General features: G+C 44.5%; 1 protein-coding gene across 2 annotated transcripts in view; it reads right to left on the bottom strand.

Moving 5' to 3' along the window:
• NTM (neurotrimin) overlaps positions 1-22511 on the bottom strand; it is a 948438-nt gene that overhangs the window by 758239 nt on the left and 167688 nt on the right. The gene's annotated exons all lie outside the window — the stretch shown is intronic.

The raw sequence follows: 22511 nt of genomic DNA, 5'->3' as shown, positions 1-22511 counted from the left end.
GGGCCAGCAGCCGTCCCTATAACCCAGACAGTAGCAAGTCTTCTCTTTACCAAGACAGGGTCAGGAGGACAGCCTTCTAGAAAGGTGTCCGCAAACCCTCAGGCAGCTCAGTCCGGCGTGGTCCATCCTCCATTCTCTTAGACATCATGGAAATGAGCTTGGAAGGCTACGGAGCCTCTGCCAGCTGTGAGGGAGTGTCTCAGCCGGCTGCCGTGAGGACCGGGTTAGGGAGAATGCTCTAGGGGCTGCAATTAAGTGAGCGGTCACAGCTTTTGTGCTTGCTTTGGTCTCCCACAGCGAGCTCCTGAAGATTCCTTCCACTACCTTATCACTCTCTGCTTCACGGATAGCCTGGGCAGGGTGAACCTTTGCTTCCAAATGTTACTGGAAGATTTAATTAAGCACCATTTGAAATTTTTGAATGGAAATTACTGCATTAGTCATGATTATTATCCATTTTCTTTAAACATAGGGCCAACTGCTAAGCTGTTAGGCACAAGCATGGAAATTACAAAAATATTCAAATATCCATTATCTGAGACTCTGTTTGCCAAGCATCCTATCTAATCAGGGAAAGCCTGCTGGAACAGATGGGCCTTACACTGTGCCCTATAAGCCAGGAAACTTGGACATGTTAGAACCGAGTGAATCAAAGTGCTAAATGTTATCGCTACTACAAAGAACTCATTTTCTCCTCAGCAAAAGACTGATTGTGCTTGTTCTTTTCAAAGAACACACGTTTCCCACCTACACCTAAGGCTCTGACTTCTCCAACACTGGGCCAGGAAGGCAGCAGTTCCATTCCTGCGGGACAGGGGCCCCGGGGTCTCACTGCCTGCAGCCGGGAATCTTGCCTCCGGAGCTATTTCCAGGTGATGGGAACCATCAGCATCAGGGGTACTGGATGGGAAGAGAGAGCAGCCTTGCAGGAGAGGGCTGTTCAAAGCTGCTAATGCAGGTGCTTCAACAGAGAGAAAGTGCCTTCATTTCAACTTTATATTTATGAGTAGTTTACAGAAAGCTTTGCAGCCAAAGGAAACAAAGTTGGTAAACACAGTAAGTAATAGATTCAACAAATACGGCTAAGGATAAAGAACTAATTTACATTTAATGAGACAGCGATTGTTTATTAAATAAGAAATGGTTGTGTTTCTGAAGATGGCCTTAAAGGTTTTTCAGAAGAATACATTAAGCACTGAATACGGCTTTTCATATTCAAAAGATGAAACTTGAGGGGAGGGGGGAGGGGAGGAGCCAGGAATGAAGGAAGAATGTAGGGAGCTGATAACTTCTTCTGGAACATAGGGCACATGCCGGGCTAGAACTTAATGGAAAGAAAATTCCACAGGTTCCCTTCCTGGGACATTATACCACAGGCTGACTCTACGACATTGCTTTTTTTTTTTTTTTAAGTATATAATTACTGAAGAATTTATGGCATGGTGGGACATATATTCTGACCCTGACCCAGTGTAATGGATTTTTGAATCAAAATCGCTGCAGCTGGGTTTGTAACTATGGAGATATATGTTAGTTGCTGCTATCTTTGTAATTTCTAAGTGAGGAAAAACTAGGACTTTCCATGTAGAAAACTAGAAAACTCTCTAGCATCCTATGACAGATAAGACCAAGCAGGAAGTGTGACAGAATAGCAAAGTTATTTCTGTTTGGAATTTGCAAAGGCCAGCTGAATCACAGGATTTGCCTGAGACTCTTACCTGTAGGATCTCTTAAAAGACGTATGGTGTAGCAATTTTCCTCATTCATGTTCGAAGGTAAATCATTTTTTAAACTTGCTGTTTCATGTCTTAAATGGCACCATATGCAGAGTCAGAACACCTGAATTTGAATCCTGGGGGCCACAAGCTAGGGTTGGTAGAAAATTCTAGTTTTTACCAGATCTTCTTCTCTTCCTGGTTTTTCTTTTTTAAGATTTTATTTATTTATTTGAGAGAGAGAGAATGAGAGCGAGAGAGCACATGGGGGGGGGAGGGTCAGAGGACGAAGCAGACTCCCTGCTGAGCAGGGAGCCCAATGCAGGACTCGATCCCGGGACTCAATCCAGGGACTCCAGGATCATGACCTGAGCCAAAGGCAGTCGCTTAACCAACTGAGCCACCCAGGCGTCCCTTCTCTTCCTGTTTTAACAGCCAGTCTGCATTTCCCATCCACTTTTGCAATTAGGTCTGCATGTGAAACTGTTTTGACCAATGGGATGAGGGCAGAAGTAAGGTATACCATTTTCTGATCCTGTGTTTAAAAGGAATATGTATGTGATTCCTTGCTCCCTTATTCCTCCCTGTTGTTTGGGTTACAGATGTGATGGTAAGTGCTGAAGCAGCTACTTTGAAACCAGAGGTAAACCTGTGGCTGTCAGAATAACTTCACCAGTCCTAGGCCATCTACCTTCTTGAAAGAGAAATACAGTTCCACTTTGATTAAGCCACTGTATTTGGAGTTGCCTTGTTAAAGCAACTCAGCCTATATCTTGCTTAATATAGAACTCAGTTATAAAGGCCTTTGAAACTAAGATGTCATTTTACACATTTTGCTTCTGTTTTTAAATACACACTTCTTCAGGGTCAGGTGTATGTGTAATAAATTTGAGACTGTGAAGTGAACATACCATACTCTCCCCATGTATATTAAGGAGAAGGAGAAGAGAAAAGTATAGGAGAAGCAAAGCATTTTCCTTAAATGTAAAACAGAAAGCCAGTTTATCACTTTACTGGAGAACTATCAAGAAACACCTGATTGAAATACTAGGATTAGTTGATAGGCCTTTTTGGTGTAACATGAAGAATACTATTTGGTATAGCCACATGTTTCACTAAAGAGAATTAGTAGAAAGTTTTCTATCAGGCTTTTGGGAACATGGCTGAAAATGTACAAAAATGGAAGTTGGTCTGTCAAGAGAAATCCCAGTCAGCCAGAAGAAATGCTGGTCATGTGACATAAACAAAAACAAACAACACCAGTCTTCATTCTTGCTCTCTTTCTTACTTACTCTGATTTGCATTTCATAACTACCCCCTCAATTATCATTTGAATTTATTTCTTATTAAGAAAATATTCAAACATTCACAGAAAAAATGATAGCATAAACCCCAGACATCCACCATTTGGATTGAACAATTATCAAGATTTTGACACATTTACTTATCTGTCATTGTGCTCTCTTTTATTAGGAATCACATACAAGGCAAACGGTACATTGGAGGCCTCAATTCTCTCTCCTACAGGCTTAAGTTCTAGTCAGCGTTTACACAGCCACTCCTGGAAATCCAAGGAGGAGCAGCATTCTGCCCCTCACATTGACCACTATCCTCTTAAAGATGTGAAAATGATGTCCAGTGGTCCCAATGATACTTGGCTGATTTTACAGTATCCTACACTTCAGACCAAGGAAGGAACGGCTCGGTTTATTAGGATAGTGCCAACCTCATTAGCAACTGATATCCTCAAAATCTCCAGGGATCTTCTTGGAACGATTTTAATAATGGGATTGGCATATACACAAAAAGGAAGAAATCTTGACAAGTTGAGAATAAAATAGACTTGTAGCTCTAGGCAAAAGAAAAGAGGCAGCTGAGGATTTTGGAATAATAAAATCAGTAGCATTTTTATACAAAACTTTGAGGATTAGGGAGCAGACCTCTCTGCCCTTTGATTCCCTGACAATAAGAATAATCACGGGTTACTGGACAGTTACGAGTATTTTCAATCCCTGCGTTTGAAGCCCAGTAGAATGGGTCTGTCGAATGTGCAGGTGGCTACGTGGAGTCCGGGCTTAGCACCAGGAAGGGCCACCAGGGACTCCGTGCTGCTCCCATGGCAGCAGGTAGCAAGACTCACCGAAAGAAAGAAGGAAACTATGGTTCCAGTCTAGTCCCATCCCTCTACATAGATGGTCTCTCTCACTCTCTCCCTCTCTTTTTTTTTTTTCCTTTTCAGTGGCCTTAAGGCGGAATGTCTAGGGAGCATCAATGGTAGTAGCCCACAAAGCCAAGCTGTATGCTGCAAAGTGAGTTATGCGTTGGGCTCTAGGGCTTAGCTCTTTTGATATTTCAGTCTTAAGATGACATTTAACATTTGCTCAATGACACAGACTTGATAGAGAACCACTGGCTGCCCTCATCCCCACTGCCCTGCCCCCTAGCCCACCTAACGTCATCATCAAAATGCTCCAAGAAACATCTAAATGATCAGGCACAAGGAGAAACTTGGGTTGTTCAGTTGGTTGGGTGTCCAACTCTTTATTTCAGCTCAGGTCATGGTCTCAGGGTCATGCAATCAAGCCTGGCACCAGGCTCTGCACTCTGTGGGTAGTCTGCTTGAGATTCTTTTCCTCTCCCTCTCCCTCTGACCCTCCCTGCATTCTCTCTCTCTCTCTCTCTCTCTCTCTCTCAAATAAATAAATAAATAATCAGGCACAAGTGGATCAACAACAGAACCCCCTACATTCTGGAAGGTGACAGCCCAAAGCAAAGACCCACACACTTCTATGTGCCACATAATAGAGCTGATAAAACATGATCAAAATAATTTCAAAGTGTGTCTTCCAGGTAGGAGTAAGATAAATCTATTATTGGCTTTAAGTCAGGGAGCCTAAGCTTCCTGATGAAAGGGTTTATGGTTTTATGGGCATCAGAAGTTTGGGCAATTTTAACACTATGATTCAGTCATGATGACAGAAGGAGCCAAATCTCCTTCACATTTGCAAAAAAAAAAAAAAAGACTCTTTCCTTCATGCTACTTTCAAAGGAGAAGCTTGAAGCATAGAAAGGTGAAGTGGATTTTGTAGGGTGAGGAGTCAATGATAAGACGAAGGTCATGAATCTGGCTCTCCTTTTCGTTCCTCTGAGCCAAGCTACCCAATTCACAGAACGACTCACTAGCTGCAGGGCTGCCTCAGCCACAAAGACATGCGACAGAGCAGTTATCCACCTTGGCTATGGCCTCTTCCTCCCAAAGACAAGTGGCTCAGATGGACAGATACGATTGATCTCAATATTTGCTTCAGGAACAGTGGTCACAGTGGCAGTGCTGTCCCTAGCCTAATGCTGCAGATCCTGCATGGTCACATCCAGCCTGATGCTGCAGTCACCTGAAGCCTCCCCTGATGCTCAGCGCATCCTAACCCGTCCCTGCCCTGCCCCTCCATCTGGACCTGCACTTCTTGCTACACGCACACCCTGCGGGCCCCCACTGTGCCCTGCCTCCCATCCTGGGAAAGCCCAGAAAAACAGAATCTGCTTCAAAACACTAGAATAAGCTGCCCCTGCCTGTCATGGCACACAAATTACCTGAAATACCCCCTCCCAGGCACACACATGCACACAGCGACAGAGTTATTCCACCATGAGTGTTCTGCCCCAGAATGGTTTGAGTATAAGTAACAGTAATAACTAACATCTACAGCATGGTCCTCTAAGATCTGCATATGATTTCACTTAATTCTCAAAATTCCCTATGAGATAGGCAATTTTTATAGCCTTTTCTACAGAAGAGGAGGCTGAGGCACAGAGAGGTATAGGATTCCGCCCAAGGATTCACAACTGGTAAGGGGCAGAACCAGGCTTTAAACCAGGTACCCCGACTTAGCCACTATTAGACACCATTTCCAGCAAGAGTGTAATCTGAAGTATTAAATGACAGTATGCTGCCTTTAAGTAATTCATATATAGATTGTTGGTTTTCCAAATTTACAGTGATTGATAATATTTTGTCTACCTGCTTCACCCTGTTTGGGGGTAAGGGAAGGAGGGGGTAGTGACTTTTTGGTTTTAATGGCTCGATCCTTGACGTGGGAAGGTGAGCAGGGATTGGACATCAATAAGAGGCTGATATCAGAGGCATCCGGGGTTCTAATCTTGCCACTTGTGTTGGCTTTCACACTTGTTTCCAATCTTCCATCTGTTTTCCTGCTGCCTTCAGCTCCAAGGACATATTCTCTCCATGACGGTTCTCAGAACACTAACTTTTGTCCACAAGGTGCTAAGCCATCATTTCCTGGCAAAAGCAAGAGGCTTTCCTCTGACTGTTCCCTTGGAAGCTAGTTAACTTCCTCTCAAGGCCTGTGCATAAAGCTAGAGGCTACCAGTCATCCACAAAGGTGGTGTCTTTGCCCCTTTGCCATTTGTAATCCTTCCTTACTCGCTACCCATGGGACCTGGGGGCTGGGGGCTCCAGTGCATTGTCACTCCTTGGCATTTAAAAAATGTTCTATTAAGTCCATTCCCTGGGGAAAGTGACTGCTCTGGGGGAAACAGATGCTATCAGAGAAAGTGTGTTTTGTGCCCGATGGGGTTATCATCTTCCTGGCAGACGGCACTGATAAAGGAGAGAGAAATACCTTTCCTGCCTGGGCAAGAGCCGGAAACACTTCTCTCCCCAGACAGCATCTGAAAACCAGAGCTGACGACTGGGCTGGGATCAACTGAGGAAAGTGAGGCAAGAGACTCCCCCAGATGTTCCTGGACCACTTTAGGCTACACTTATTCTTAATATACCTGTAATCAGGTATGCCAGAGGCTGCACACATGGGGGATCTGTAGGCAATTCAGGATCATTAGTTCATTCTCCTGTGCTGGGGGGCTCTGTTCTACAATCCATTCCAATGCCGAGAAAAGACTTGGGGAACTACTCATGGGTTTCAAGTGACCTTTAGGAGAATTCCTCCAATAGATACAATCCTAAGGACAAAATGACCACCCTGTCTAATGGAATTCTGCTCTGTTTGTCCCATCTCTCCCAAAGAACCAATAAAAAAAAAAAAAAGAACGAAAAGAAATGGTATGAGGTATAAACTGACTTTGACTACAGGTTAGGAAAAATGATTGTGTTTCTTATATTTATGACATGTGGCATTAACTGTATTTAATACATATTGGTGACTTAGAAAAATGTATGACTTCTTTAAAAGAGACAGATTTCTTGTGTCTTATGAAGCTAGTCCCCCCAGAGACACCCTGAGTGGTTTAATTACAATGGGCAGTTGGGACAAATGCCCAACAATCAGTAGCCTCCATTCCCCGGCCAGGAGCAGACCTGGGAGGCAATGCTCTTCAGAAGGCAAAGCAAAGCACATCCAAGCAGATGTTCACTTCTCTAAGAAACAAGGGAGTGTTGGGGGGAGTCCAAGTGATTTCTAAAAACTTTGCTGAAACCTAATTGTTCTTGGTATATAGCAAAGTAGTGTTAATATATAACTTAATCCTGGAGATTCTTTTGCTCCTCACTTGAGAATTATTTAAGACAGCAGCCAGAGTAATGAAAAAGCCAGGTGAAAATAGTAGAATGGAGGGATGAGAAGTAGCATCCTGTCTTCCTTTGTACTCATGAGTTATGCCTTTGTAAATATGTGTTTGTGTGGGGGGGGTTGTGTGTGTGTGTGTGTTTGAAGGTGACCTAAGTAAACTTTGCATATAAAGAGTATTTGTAGCAACATTTGTTTATAAGTTGTTAGATCCCTGAGCATCTTGATTTCGCCTGCCAAAAATCATAAGTAACTAAATGTTGTGTTTGATCAACAACTGATATGTCACCAAATACTGGAGGGACTTAGCTTCTTCATGTTATGCCCTAAGCCTCAAACTATCACGGGATCATCATGTAAATCATTTATTGTTCACACATTCGTTCAGTAACTTTTAATGAGCTCATACTTTGTGGTAAGCATTAATCTGGGGGCTGCGGATATAATTATGGCAAAGCCATTTAGAGGTTTGCATGATCTGAAAGAGAGACAGATATGTCAACACACAATGACCAAAGAACATGTTAAGTTATACAGTAAACTTAGCGGTAAAAAGTGCGGAAGAAGAACTCTTACACCATCTAAAGGCAGGAAGAGAAGCATTCATAAAGGAGGTGTCATTTGATTGGGGCCTTGAACAACTGATAAGTGAGAGGGATTGGCCAGGGAAAGAATGGAGTGAAGCTATTGGCAGAAGGGAGAATAACGGGTACACGGGTTAAGAGAATTTGAAATAGCAAGTGGTCAAGTTCACTGGAGATGAGAGTGAAAATGTATGTAGGTGCCAGGTTTTAAATCACTGTGTGTGCTGCAAGAGGTCAAAACTTGATTTTACAGATGATGGGGAAGATTTTAAAACAAAAAACCATCACACAGGTTAAAGATTATGCAGTTCTAACAAAGATTGTGGTAGTGGACATGAGGGCTTGGATATATATATATTTTTTTAATGTGTAGGAGGTGGCAATAAATTGGGTTTAGGAACTAACTGGATATAAACAATAAGGAGGAAGAGACAGGATGATTCTCCGCTTGCTAGCATGGGAGGTGCGGCCATTCATAAAATTAGAAAACTTTCAAAGAAGGACTGGGTTTGGAGGCCAGAGTGATGAGTTCGGTTAAAATCCTTAGAGCTGGGCTATCTGTTGGACATCAGGTGACGCTGTCTGGGGGCTGCTAAGTGTTCATCGAGCCCTCAGAGGAGTGGAAATGGTCTGTATTCACATTTAGGTATTCAAAATCTTATCAAAAAATCGTAGAATATCAAATACCTAAAAAGTACATCAAACATGGACATGTAGCTTGATGAATTCTTGACAATAGAACACCTTTGTCACCACCACCCAGACAAGTCAAAGGACACTGCCAGTACCCCAAAACTCACGGGCCCCCTCCCCGTCACATCACTCCCCTTGTGCACTAAGCAGAACCCCATCCTAAATTTTATCATAACCACCTCCTTTGGGGTTTTGTTTGTTTTGCTGGGTTTGTGTTTTGTTATATGCATCCCCAAACATAAGAGTTTAATTTTGTCTGTTTTGAAATGTCATACAGCTTGCGTTCTGAGTCTGGCTACTGTAGCTCAGCGTGCTTTGTGTGAGTCATCCTTGTTCTGTGTCTTTAGAATTGACTAATTTTCAACGCTGTTTGACATCCCCTGGAATGAATATACTACAATGTATGTCTTCATTCTACAATGATAGACATTTTCATTGTTTCCATCTTGAGGCTATTTTAAACAACATTGTCAGGAACATTCTTGCACACATCCCCTGATGCACATGCAAACACATTTCTTAAACTAGGAATGTAATTTATAAAGTCACATGCTATGCGCATATCTTACACTTTGGTAGAAAGGCAAACTATTTTCCAAACTGACTTCCCCAATTTACACTCTGGCAAGCTGTGTGCGAGGCACACATTACTCCATGTCTCACCAACACTTGGTATTGGCAGATTTCTTTTCTGCTCTTTCTCTCTCTCCTTCTCTCCTTTGCCTTCCCCCTCCCTCCTCCACCCTGTCCCTTTCCTTTTCGCTTCTTCCTTCCCTCCCTTCCTCCTTTACTTCTTTCCACATTCTGGTGAGCTGTGGCTTAGTATATCACTGTGGTCTTAATTTGCCTCTCCCTGATACCTAATGATGTTGAATTGGCCTTTTGGGTCCTCTTTTGTAAAATGCCCGTTTAAGTCTTTTGCTTGCTGGAGTCTACCGGGCTGTCTAAAGATCTAGACTTTGACGAAGACATGTGAATTGCAGGACACTTACTTTAAAGGTATCTGTAGTGATCTTAGCCAACAGAACTCTTCAGTTCCCCTGAGTGTTGTGTAACGGCTGTGGATGGCCAAAGAGGTCCCACCCGTCTTTTCTGTTATTTCCAGTGTGTGGCAATCTGGATATGGGAAGTGAGAGTTTAATCTCAAAAACTAATTAACTTTTTTGCTAGGTCTTCTCCTGTTCCTTTTCCTCACCTGAAAAGGCAGGCTTTGCTACTACAGACATAACCTCTGTCATGTATCCCTTTCTCTAATCACAAAGAGAAATCCCCACAAGGACATTTGTGGGTCCTCTCAAGGGTGGGGTAAGGAGCGAAGTGACTGCGGGAATAAGCATTTTATCAACAAAGCAGTCTCATGGATAGAGGATTTTTGAGCATCTGCAAAGATGTTAACAGAAGATAAAAAGAAAAAAAAATAGTTGATGAGTGTTGGTTCATGGTTCCATGTGTTTGAAACACAGAGGTTTTAACAAAACTAAATTGGTTTCTCAGTTACAAGATTTTCTGAAGCCTTTATGCATACTGAGGATTGAATTTCCAAGAAGATGATCATAGTAGATACCATGTTCTCAAACTTCTTTGACCATTGCAATCATGCGATTTTCTTTTTATTTACTTTTTGAGGAACATCTCACAGTATTTTCCTGCTACATGTGTTTCCTTCACCTTCAAAATTCATTCTGTTTTTGTTTGTGTGGTTCCGACAAACTCGCTTACTCTTGGCTACCAGAGTAGTCTTTCCTTTATGCACCACTGTCTTTTTTCTCTTGCTGTCACTCTAGTCTGTAAAGGTCGCCCAAATCCCTTATCTTCGTGAACTGCTATGGAGTGGTGCCAGGGAAAAGCAAGGTCTCGAAGGTAAAATGTTTGGGTCTGAATCCGGGCTTTGCCACTGCCAACTGGGCCAGCTGGATAGCATTCACAAACTACTTTACGTGTCTAAGCCCGGTTCCCTCACCTAAAAAGGAGACAGAAGAGTGTCTGTTTCAAAGGGCTTTCTTTCTTTTTTTATTCTTTTTGAGCCTTTATTAATACATTTCATGTAATGTGTTCGGAACAGTGCTTGGCACATAGTAAATATTTAATAGAGTTATTTATTGTTCTTGTCCTTACTCCTGAGTCTTTTGCCAGCGTGGATCCTTAATTCTCCAGATCCAGAGACACATGCTTCCCCTGAAGCCATGCAAGCCCTTCTTGGGTGCTCATGGGTCTGCCATGAAATGCAAGTCATTACATATTTAATTGCATGAACATAATTCATCATGCACACACATGTATGTGAGAAGGACACTACCTTCCATTGTGTGTTGTCACTTGAAAGATGGAACCTCATTGCTAGTGTTAGGAGAGGTTCATCATCTTTGGGGCAGAATTTAATTTCCTCCTGTGAATATTTTATCCCCATCCCCCAGCTTCCTGACTCTTTACTAATGAAGATTTTTGAAAGGCTGTATGGAACTGCTTTGAATGACCATGAATAACCTCCAGTAGAATGTCCTTGACTGAAAACCCTTTCTCAGGGTACAAGGCATATGAGCACATGGGGCCAAAAAGCTCAGGGTATCAAAAAAATACAGCCTCTTGTGACTTGGGGGAGACTATTTCCTGTCCTTCGATCAGTTTTGTTTGTCTTGTTGTCTTGTTTTTTGTTTGGGGGTTCTTTTTCCTGAAAATTTAAGGAAGCAATCACTAGTCCATGGTTCATTGTGGGATAATATATATGAAAGGTTTAGCTTAAGGCCCGACATCCTGAAAGCAGTCAAGAACCCTTTGACTCTCTCTCCTGTTCCCTTCTGCCTGTAGTTTCTTCCACATAGAGTGTGACCCTAGACCTATGTTCTTTATTCAGCTGCTTACAATGTGCTGAGGAGGATTCTCAGAGGCACCATCCCAGATACAGGTTCCGATCCTAATTAAATGTCCCGAATTCTGTGCTTCTGGGCTTCTGCTGCGAAACTCTAGAATGGGATCAGAGAATACTCCAGAAAGGGAGAAACCTTCCTTTCTGAATCTGCCTCTGAACTTTAACCATACTTTTCCTGGCGTCACTTTTTGGGCACTGAGAAGAGTAGTGATTGGTGGGGATGAGGAGCTTTTCTGCTTCTGGGCATTTACTCACCTATGATTTTAACCATCACATATGTACAAGTACCACATAGAAAACAAAGAGGCACAAGACCTGAATTCTGCTTTCAAGGGCTCCCAACTTTGAGGGCAATCAGATCATTGGCTGTGAAGTCCGGTGTTACTGTGGCTTTCTTACTGCTCCCCTTTCCACATCAGTGCTCCCAATACCCAGTTATCTGGTAACTGACTTTAAGTTATTAGTCGGTGGTGGAAGTCTGCTATTGGGCTTGTTTCTTTTCATTTGATGTACAAGGTAACTGCCAGATTTAGATTATAGGAAGAGGCCTGGAGGCAATGGGTGTGTTGGATGTATATCACATAAATAAATAAAACACCGAGAGGTCAGCCTCTCATTTCCCGTACACCACCAGCCCCCAGACTGGATCAAAATGAAGTCTGGATGGGAAAACAGACGTTACTCTACCCATTTCAATGGGAATCAGCAAACTTTTGTATCTCCGGAAGCCTTGTCAGTATCACATTTAATCTGTTATCATAATTATTGTTAACTTTTCATTTATATAGCACTGAGTCTCTGGGGAGGAAAAAAGGCTCCGTGAATATAAAAGATGATCAACCTTCACCCCTCCCTACCAGGGAGACAGAATACATTTTTTTTTTCCCATTATTTTTCTTCCTTCTCCTGACTCACTCCTCTAAGCATCCCCAGGATATATTGCCTGGGGGCTATTTTTTTTTTCCTGGGTGGGACTGACTTAGAAAAATGCAAAAGGGGAGAGTGGTGGTGGAGGCAAACATGCTTCTGTCCAAAGGAAAAAGTTTTTGCAATGACTTCAGAAGGAAGGGAACTAAGATTTATTAACAACCTAGTAAAATCCAAAACCTGAGTTTCTTGTTTTCCATAGCTAACTGAGCAGTCACTAAAATTCCCAGAGAAGTACCACTCTCCCTATTTTACAGTTATGGAAAGAGAAGCTCCTTTAAAGTCGGGAACTTACCCCAGATCACTGCGTGCATAGCAGAGGCTGAGTTTGAACCCCCGCTGTCTCTTTCCAAATTTCCTGCTCTTTTTGGTGTGACCTTGGAAACAAGTTTTATGACCTTATTCCCATGCCTTCTAGCCACCTACTGCCACACACTGTGCTAGGCCTCATGGGTTTGAGAGCAATGATTCATAAATCCTACTTCTCACCTTCCAAGATTTTCCAAAAGAGAAATAGAATTAGGGCACAGAATCCAAGAACGAACCATCCATGTGAATTAGGTGTGAAGGCACGTGGTGAGGTCTGTGGGAGTGGAAAGGATGAGAACATTAGTAGGAACAAAAGTCCTAGAGAAGTCTTCTTGGAGGAGGAGGGTTGGAGCAGACCTCACAGACCAGAAACACCGAGCGGCAAGCATTATGGAAAGATGGTAGTGTGGCACAAAATCCAGAGACAGAACTAAGGGTTTAGGGACAGGGAAGAAGCAGCCCTGCATGGGGGCTGAGGCCAGCCAAGGGGAGGGGCACAGGGATTTACAGAGCGTCCTGAGGCCGGGGAGATGAGTTCAGAGGAGAAGACAGGTACAGCTTGAGAAACAGGGAGACGAAAGAGAAAGGTTCTTCATCGGGGCCTCCCACTTTCCTCACACACCCCAAGGTCAACTGCTTTCTCATTGCCTCCTGGGGTCACTGGGCAGCTTTGCTGAAAGATCAGCATGGTGCCGGTCACTCCCGGTTTACTTGGCTGCTCCATGTACGTTCCCCCAGTGGCCGAGGCAGCTGCAGAGGCTGCTGGGTCTCTCTTGCTACCGGCGAATGTGGTGTCACCAGACAGAAAAGCTCCAAATGAGATACTGGGCAGCTCGGTGCCTCGGCCAGCACAGGAAGCATGGGCTGGCTCTGGAGTCTGGAAGACATGACACGGTTGATGTCGGCCAAGGTTGATAGGCAATTTTTCAGCCTTAGCAGAAATCCCTGCTGTGCAGAACTGTAAAAAGAAGGGCAGGTGTCTATAAATGGGATGACAGGGAAATGGGACAGTTGTCAGGGAGAGTAGAATTGCTAATGCAGCGGTGGGAAACCTTGCTCCTCTGGAGGGTCACTGACCCACAGAAAAATAAAATCAACCGAGGTTACTTGGAGGTAAAATACAACGTGGTTTCCTTTGTTAAAGAAATACATAATAAGCTTATACTTAACCTATCTTAAAGTGAAAGGATAGGAAACAGAGAGCATTAGACCTGCTTCAAAGAGCATTGTCTTGCCTGAAACCCTGCCTGCCTCCCTGCTCTCAGAAAGGAAGAGACTTAACGCCTTAACACAGCAAATGATGCCGTAAATTATTAGTGTTACCTTTTGATAAAAGTAATGCACGTTGATGGTATAAAAATTCAAGTAGTATGGCTGGGTATTAGGTAAAATGTAAATGTCCCCCTTCTTCCTTCCCCAGCTGACGATCCATGTGGAAATGCCGTTTGTATTTTCCAGTCTCTTGCCAGGTTCCTGATTATCAAATTCAGCAGCCCTTCTCTGGATCATTTCTCATTGCCGCCCTCCCCAGCCAGGTTAGATTACTTTCAGATATTCAAATGTTCGGGCACTTCACGCCCCCAGACTTTTGCTCAGGCAGCACCCTCTGCCTGCAAATCCATCCTCCCACTAGCCCCCTGCATCTTGCGCTCCACTAGGCGACACCTTCAACACAGCTTAATATTCAGCCCAAATGTTACTTTCTTTATGAAGTTTTCCCTGATATGACCCTGTAGGCCTGCCCATCACCTTCTTGAAACCCATCTTCTCCTGCATGTATTTAATAGGTTTTTGATTTCATGTCTTCCTCCCCATGCTGATTCAGGATTGCTTGGGTGTGTGTGTGTTCTTCTCTGTGTTCTGAGCACCAAGCCAGGAGATTGATGCAGACTAAGAACTCTGTGAATGTTTGTGGAATGAATGGATGGATAGATGAGTGGATGCATGAAATGTACCAAGCCAAACTGAGAAATGCTCTTTGATTCCTTATTGTAATCAAAAGGAGAGGTGAGAGAATGAGAATGATGAGAAGAGAAAAAGGGGTCGAGTAGAGAAAAAATGGAGTAAAGACTTCCAGCCACAGAAAGACATAGAGAAGAAAAAGAAGAAAGAAAGAAAGAAAGAAAGAAAGAAAGAAAGAAAGAAAGAAAGAAAGAAAGAAAGAAAGAAAGAAAGAAAGAAAGAAAGAAAGAAAAGAAAAGAAAGAAAGAAAAAGAAAGAAAGAAAAAAGAAAGAAAGAAAGAAAGAAAGAAAGAAAGAAAGAAAGAAAGAAAGAAAGAAAGAAAGAAAGAAAGAAAGAAAGAAAAAGAAAGAAAGAAAAAAAAGAGAGGCATAAGATCTCATACATTCAAAGGACAGAAGGATAAGCCATTCTACCCACACTCTCTTATTTACTTGGATCTGTTCCTAGGCATTCTAGAAATGCTACCTAGTGACTTTTCATAATTCTTTATATTTTTTTCATTCTTAAACCCTCAGAGAACCAGGTTTGGGTGGGTTAAATGGAGCAGCCCATCAAGGAAGAAAGTGTCATCTGAGTCGCTGTTGGTGAGAGAAGTAACAGTATCCGTATAGCCAGATGAACTTTCTCTAAAAGAAGACCTGGGGTTAACAAAGAAAAAACTGGCAGATTGAGAGGGGTCTGAAGTCTTGCAGCCAAAGATCTCAGATGAGATTGTGATTCCATGGTGGCCTGCTTTGCTCCTCAGATCACCTCTGCCGCCGCCATATAGTTACCGTCTTAGGTGGCCAGATCATCTGCAAAAATGGATATTTTTACAATCTGGCTCTGGGACCACTTGGAGAGCCCATAACGCCTCTCTGAGGAGGGTGTTTCAAACCCATCATGTGTGTTCTTTGCAATTCCTTACATTCCCAGGGCCATGGTTTCAGGACCTGTTTTGAGCAGGAAAATACTCTCCAAATTTCAATTTAGACCTAAACAGTTGTATCTAATTGCGATGACTCCTGGGACTTGAAAAAGAAAACATTCCAAGATAAGGAATCCTAAGGGTACCACTTCTCCTCCTTTTGTCTTCTTGGACCTCGAAGTGATAGGAAGAATCCCTGAGTCAGGAGAAAATGTCTAGGGATAGAGGATGGGGAACAGCTCATAGAACCAAGAGGGAAGGGTATAGAACAGGGATAATTCAGTAGTGGAATGAAGCTGCATGTGCACCAGGAACAGAAGAGAATAAAATCAAGGCAGGAACTTGTAAGGAAGAGGAAATAGGAGAAACCCAGAAAAGTGGACACGTCAGCCAGTGATTCAGTCCTGCCTCTGGAGTAGGACTAAGGTAGGCTCTCCCTTTCTTCTTCACATTCTTCTGTAGTACTGTCATTTTTCAAAGCAAACTGCATTACTTTGGAAATTGGGGAAAATATTTTCAAAAATAAAGGAAAAAATTGAAAAATTTGCTTCATCCTGAGTGCTGGGGAAAGCTGTCTCAGAGCCCCAAAGCACCCAAGGACCTGCACCTGAGACTTCTGTTCTAGATGACAGAGCCTCCCCATGTGACTGGGCCGTGTGGGTCGTGTCCTCATCTCATTTGCCAGGACTTGGGTGAGAAGTCACCCAGGATGTACTAAACATTGGGGGAGGGGTTTTGAGGAAGGATGACATCTCTGCAAGAAACAGACCCAGCCTCTTTCCTGAGAAGAGAGGAGAGGCCACCTGCCTGGCGTGTTTGCTAACACGCAGGAGCTGTGGCCTGTAATCATCATTAGCTCTCTTTGGTGTTTACTGACTGTTATTAATTAGAATGAGCAAACTTGGCATTAATGTGCCTGCCATAAGGATGAAGGCTCTTACTGCACAACCATCCTGCCTAAGCAGCTAGACTGGGACTCATTTACCAACTGTTACCGGGATGATGCAGGGGCACAGACACTGGCTGACCAGGCAGGAGCAGGGGCGGGGGTGCTCTGACCTGTATCTCTCTAGAAGTGTATAGTTAGGGGAGCTCTGCCAGAGCAGAGGGGAGCAGAGCCTCTCCTTAGCTCATGTGGTTGCTGCTAGCAGGCTCAAAGTAGCTTCCCAAAGCAGCCCAGGCAAGCTCGTTGGTGTCTATCACCAGAAAGAACTTCCCTCTTGTGCAGGACACGGCAGCTTTTTCCACAATGAGGAAGTCACGGAACGTAACTTCCTTTAGGAGTCAGTGGACCGGTGTTCTGTGCCCTCCAGTGAATTTTGGGAAAAGAGGTTGGTGGTGGAGGGGGGGGTAGCGGGGGTGGGTATAGTTGTCAAGAAAGAGAAAAACCTTGTTCGGGGTTCTGATCTATCATACAGTACTAATATTTTCTGGTTTCTCTGGAAGAGACACTATAGTGATGTATTTCCTCCCCCTAAAAGATCCGCTTTCGAAGAGGAGACTGCCACCGTCTGGGGGATTTAGAAGACAGGAGTTAAAGGCCATGTCAGCTGGAGAAGGGGGTTAATTTGCTCCCGCAAAGATAAGCAGCCTGGAATGGAGAGGGAGCTCTCAAGGCAAAATGGTAAAGTTTCAACTGGTTCAGAAGTAGGGCGCTCGAGAGACTCAAGCTAGGAGAGAAATTCGTCTGGCCCAGAGAAGTCATGTGCTCCCCCTCAGCTTCCCTGAAAGAGGCAGAGTGATCCGCAAGCATGAGGGTAAGGCCTGACAGAGAAAGGGCCCCGGGGCTGTGTCCTCTAGGCTCTTGGCCCCGTATTTTGCACTGTTTTGCGCATCACTCTTTCTTCTCCCAGAGGACCTGGGAACCGGTCGGACCTATCGCAGGGCTCCCGTCTGAGTGGCCAGGGAAATGAGTAGCAGCTCCTATGCGGACAAGGACCTGAGCAGGCACGGGACTGCATGCCTCCTCACCAAGGCCTCCTTCCTTCTCTGGCATGTGACTGACTAGGCCGTGGCACGTCTGAATACCTTTGCTTCCCAGCACACCTATGCCCTTTCCGCTGAATCATGAGTGGGACGGTGGGGGTTGCAAAAAGTAGGAGAGCTGAGGAATAAGGGCACTGAACAGGATCTGGGTGACCTGGGAATTTGGGGGAAAGGGTGGCTTAAGATTTTGTGTCATCAAAGACACCTATGGTCTCAAAGAAGTCCAAGAAAAAAAAAAAAACCTTCAGGCAACTCCACGTTTCTGAGATCTCGGCTGCTAAGGAAGGAAAGGCCCCTTTGTCACGGGAGGTTTGGGCCCATGAGAGTATCTGGTGAACAGCACTTATCATTGCCATGGTGATCAAGTACCAAACCCCTAGAAGTGCACAGTGCTACTCTGACAAGGTGCTTCTTTCTGCCTCCCCTGTCTTTTTCAGGTGCTACCTGCTCTGTTGGAAATCTGGTCACTCCATTAGGCATTTGAAGAAATTCATGCAGTTGTAAGGCCAATCTCAAATGCCACCTCAATGAAGCTTTCTTGACCCTCCAAGCTAAGCTGGGTTTCTCCATCTTCTGCGGGCTTATTAGACCTGGTACATTCCTTGAATGCAAACAAAGCATCGAAACAGAATGAACAGTCTTTCCCATTTCGTTGTGCACTGTCCAAGGTCAATACCTATGTTTTATTTATCCCTCCACTCTTCTAGATCCAGGGCCTGGCATGCTGTAGATACTAATGAATGAGCTAAAGAACAAAAACCACCATGCAAAGGTCTTCTGGAAGCTGCTCCTCTATCAAAAATACACTGGTGTTCACAGACAAGAAAATACATAGTCGATAAATTTACAGTTAATATTGAGCCAAGGCATAAAAAGAGAAAAAATAAAACTTTTTAGGGTAAATGTTAAAGTGTAGAGGAAGTAGAGTTGAAATAGGGTTTTATTGAGCAGCTACTCTTCACCTGGTGCAAGACGAGGTCTGTAAATATGTCATCAATTTCAGCCTTCACCACAGTCCTTTGAGGTGGCTGTTATGACAGCCATGTGTCCACTCCTTAGATATATACGGGGCTCTTACTCTCTGCTAGTACTGTTTTAGGTGACTGAGTCCAACTGTGAACAAGAGAAGCTGGATCTCATCACTTGCTTACACATAATCTACAGTTGATTGTACAACTCAGAAAGGGTCGGTGTCTTGCCCGGCTTTATGTATCTCAAAAGGCTTCAGCCAGAATTTAAAGTCAGGTCTGTGTGGCTCTAAGGTCTATTCTCTCTCCCCAATCTAGGTTGCATATGTTCCAGAAAAGTTGGGCCAGGGAACCCTGATGTTTCCATTATGCAATCAAGAAGGACATCCTTGAAGAGCGAGCATTCTGGGGCCTCCAAATAAGCTTTGTCGATGTTTAACAGACCCACAATTTCATCTGTCAGTGCTGGGCTTGACAGTAGGCCTTGGATAGGGAAGGAGAGCGATGCCTCTCTGTCACTTTAAGTCCTAAATTGTCTTTAGGTGTTTGTTTAGAGACAGCATTGGGATGTTGTCTGCCATGCAGGGAAGAGCATGGACGTGGCCTCCTTTAGACCTCTCCTCATCAGAGTTACTTTGTCGAGTAACGAGGAAGCACGGGAATTGATTTGATGCCTAATGAATAATCAGCTGCCATCAATAATTGTAATCACTAATCTGGTGCAATTAGAGGCAATTATAATAAATGCAATTTCCTCCCGAGCCACTAACGAACTACAGAAATATGAATTGACTTAAGGGGGCTGGCAGTGATTTATGTGATTGTGAGATCACGAATACCATTATCTTGGTAAAGTTTCTTAAAGGAACAAGGTCCTAGTCTGATTTCACTCTAACTAATGAGAAACTAGAAAATACAATTCCAGAGGTGAGGAGCATAGGCAGCTACTGTATTTCTCCCACAACTAGCTTCAGATAGTCCTAGATACCTGCACAGACTCAGCTCAGACTGTCACGTGAAGGTCTGTTCCTGTACACTTTGCTTACTAGAGAGAGATTCCAAGTTCATATCTTCAAGTCTTGAAGAACAAGGACTAAAGCATCCAATCAATTCTGCAAGAAAGGGTGTTGACAGCAACATCTGGATGGAGGTGGCCTTTGTTATTCCCAAGGGAGGCATGTCTATTGGCCCATTACCCTTTCCACATCCAAATGAATCCCCAGATTTCATAAAGATTTGATCTTTATGTAAATTGAAGGACCCTAGAGGTTGTCAGTATCTTATAAATGCTTAAATAACTTTAATTACATTATTCCCACTCCCAGAAATTTTGATTGGCCATCAGTTTCCTAATGAATCAGCCAGAGACTTTGGAGGGACTCCACAACATGGCCCCAAACAATTGCGACAAGACTGCAGCAATGAGAGTGGGAGGTAAGGTGACTGAGCCCTACTTGCTGGGACAGAGGGCATTCCCAGGATGCTGGCCTTTCAGTACGAAAACTGGGAAAGTCTTGGGCAAACCAAGATGACTTGTTCCCACGGAGACACAGGCCAAGGCCAGATAATGCAGGAAGGGAGGTTGGACTCTGTTCCCGTGGCACTTAGAATGAAATTCAATTTCCTGGCCCTGGACTAGAAGGTTCTGCAAAATCTAACCTCTGCTCGGCTGCCCAACTCCTCTCCCACTGGTGGACTCACCCAAAATTCATTTCACATGGGCCTTTTATTTTTTCTTTCTCAAGTGTGCCAAGTTTGTTCTTGCCTCAAAGCTTTCCACTCGCCTATCCTTTGCCTGGAGGGCTCCGGAACTCAGATTTTCCCATGGCTGGCTGCTCTTTGTCATTTAGGTCTTACCTCAGATGGCCTCTGTCAAATTAGGCTCCCAGGCATTCGCTGTTACATCATAATCTGTGGGTGGGTGTGTACCTCCCAGGCTCACCCTCTCTGCTTTATTCGCTGCAAAATCACAGACCTACAAGGGGTGCCAGCACAAGGCAAGGCCTCAGTAAATCTCAATCCCATGAATGGCTGAAGCCACTCTCCAGGCCCACTTTCTGCTGCCTCTGCACCTGTTGTCATCCCCCGGCACTTTGTCTATACGCCATTCCGTGAACACATCCTATTTCATATTCTGCCTTTTGCTGGAAATGCCCTTCCCACATGGCTGTCAGATGAAATTCTTCCAGAAGGTAACTTCAGTGCTGTTCCCTCCACAGCCTTCTCTGGCCCCTTGATCCAGGATGGCCCCTTCATGTCCTTTAAGAAACATCTAGTGTGTACTGCGTGTCAGGCATTAAGTGCTTTAGCTTCCGACATATATCATTCCTTATTGCATCCTATCTATTTGGTGTCATCACCTCTGCTCGATGGTACCGTCCTATAGGGCAGTGACTGCTTCTCCCTCTGGCCCCGACTCTGCATCACCTGCTCCGTGCTCCTGGCACTTCGATGGGGACAAATGTGCAAGATAATGTGCAAGCCTCTTGCGCATGTCTTGTGCATGTCTTGCACAGAGTGGGATCTCCTACCCAAAGTCAGATTTTTGACTTGAATAGAAATAGAGCCTGCGTGGTGTTGTGACAGCAAATTAACTTATGGTTCTGCAGATACAAATGTTAGTCTCGGGGTTCCCACTAACTAGGTGTGTGGTGTTGGTCAGATCCCTTTATGCCCTGCCTGTGGTTTCCTTGTATGTCAAATGAAGCAACACTGTTTGGGTTTCCCAAGCGCTTGCAGCTCTCACACTCTCCGGTTCTATGCTTTGCTGGAACTGCAGGGGACGAGGGAGGGGAGCCTCAAGTGTTCATGTTTAAAATTTCAAATGGAGGAAGTTGTTGTTTTCTTCTCTTCTCCCTAGTGGTAGCAAACAAGCAATAAATATGGAAATCCTAAAAGCCAAAGAAAATAGTGAGCGTTCTCCATCTTGCTGACAAAGTACACAGAGGCTGCATCACCAAATAAATGGGCTTATCCCTCCACTGCACTTGCACGAATTCCTCCTGGCCCAGCATGGCTGGACCGTTCACAGAACAGGTCTCTTTTGTTCTGTGAACACCGGGCCCTGGCCCTCTTCCAGCCAGCACAGCCCAGGGAGGCCAATGCAGAGCGGAGGTGCAGCATTCCTTCACCAGGGAGCCCGAATGGACCGAATCCATGCTTACTAAAACAATTCACAGCCCATAGAAACTATGCAGGTGAAAGGCGAGGGTGGTTCTGGGAGAGAGTGGAGGAAAAGAGAGACAACAAAGGCAAGGCAGTATCCCCGCAGCAGGCAGCCAAACCCTCTTCTGCCAGGGGACAGGTAACGGGTTTTCAAAATTGTGCAGACATACTCAGTCACTGATCTGTACCTTCTCTATCTGCCTTTTAAGCTCCAGCCAGGATTGTGCCTGAATCACATTACCAGCACATGTCCTAGGAAGGACTTAAGTAATACAAGCCTTTTCCATCTGAGTTTCAGCAGCCTCTTCCCAAGATGGCACTGAGGGCAAGGCTGGTATTTAGTGGGTCTGTTGGCTCTGGGTCCCTCCCTGAGATGCCTCCACCCAACGCTGGGCCTGCTGCATTTGGACCATTGGAAGGCGTCGGCTCTCCTCCAAGGCCCAACGCCCCCTACCCCAGCAGGTCTGTGGTATGTAAGCTGCCCTGGAGGCAGGCCCGCAGGCTCTTAAGCCTCCACCAGGACCTTCAGAATGGACTCTCAAAATCCCCCATCTACTTCCCAACTAGTTCCTCAACATCAATCTCCCATATGTACCGATTCTTTTTTTTTTTTTTTCACTCTGGGTGAAAAGGGCCCATCCCTCTAGACCAATCTCTTGAATCGCAGTACGCGTCACTCAACAAGAAAGATACCCAGCTCCCTCAGGGGCTGAAGCCCCGGAGGTATTCATACTGAGCTTTGGTCCTAAGCACTGAGGATGGTAAGGATGATGCTGGCTCCAGAATAGCCTCAGGCAGGGCGCCTGGGTGGCTCAGTCGTTAAGCGTCTGCATTCGGCTCAGGTCATGATCCCGGGGTCCTGGGATCGAGCCCCGCATCGGGCTC

Source organism: Zalophus californianus, chromosome 11 (genome assembly GCF_009762305.2).
Source record: "Zalophus californianus isolate mZalCal1 chromosome 11, mZalCal1.pri.v2, whole genome shotgun sequence".
Classification (NCBI taxonomy): domain Eukaryota; kingdom Metazoa; phylum Chordata; class Mammalia; order Carnivora; family Otariidae; genus Zalophus; species Zalophus californianus.
The sequence above is the reverse complement of the archived record's forward strand: the minus strand, read 5'-3'. Positions and strand labels throughout refer to the sequence as shown.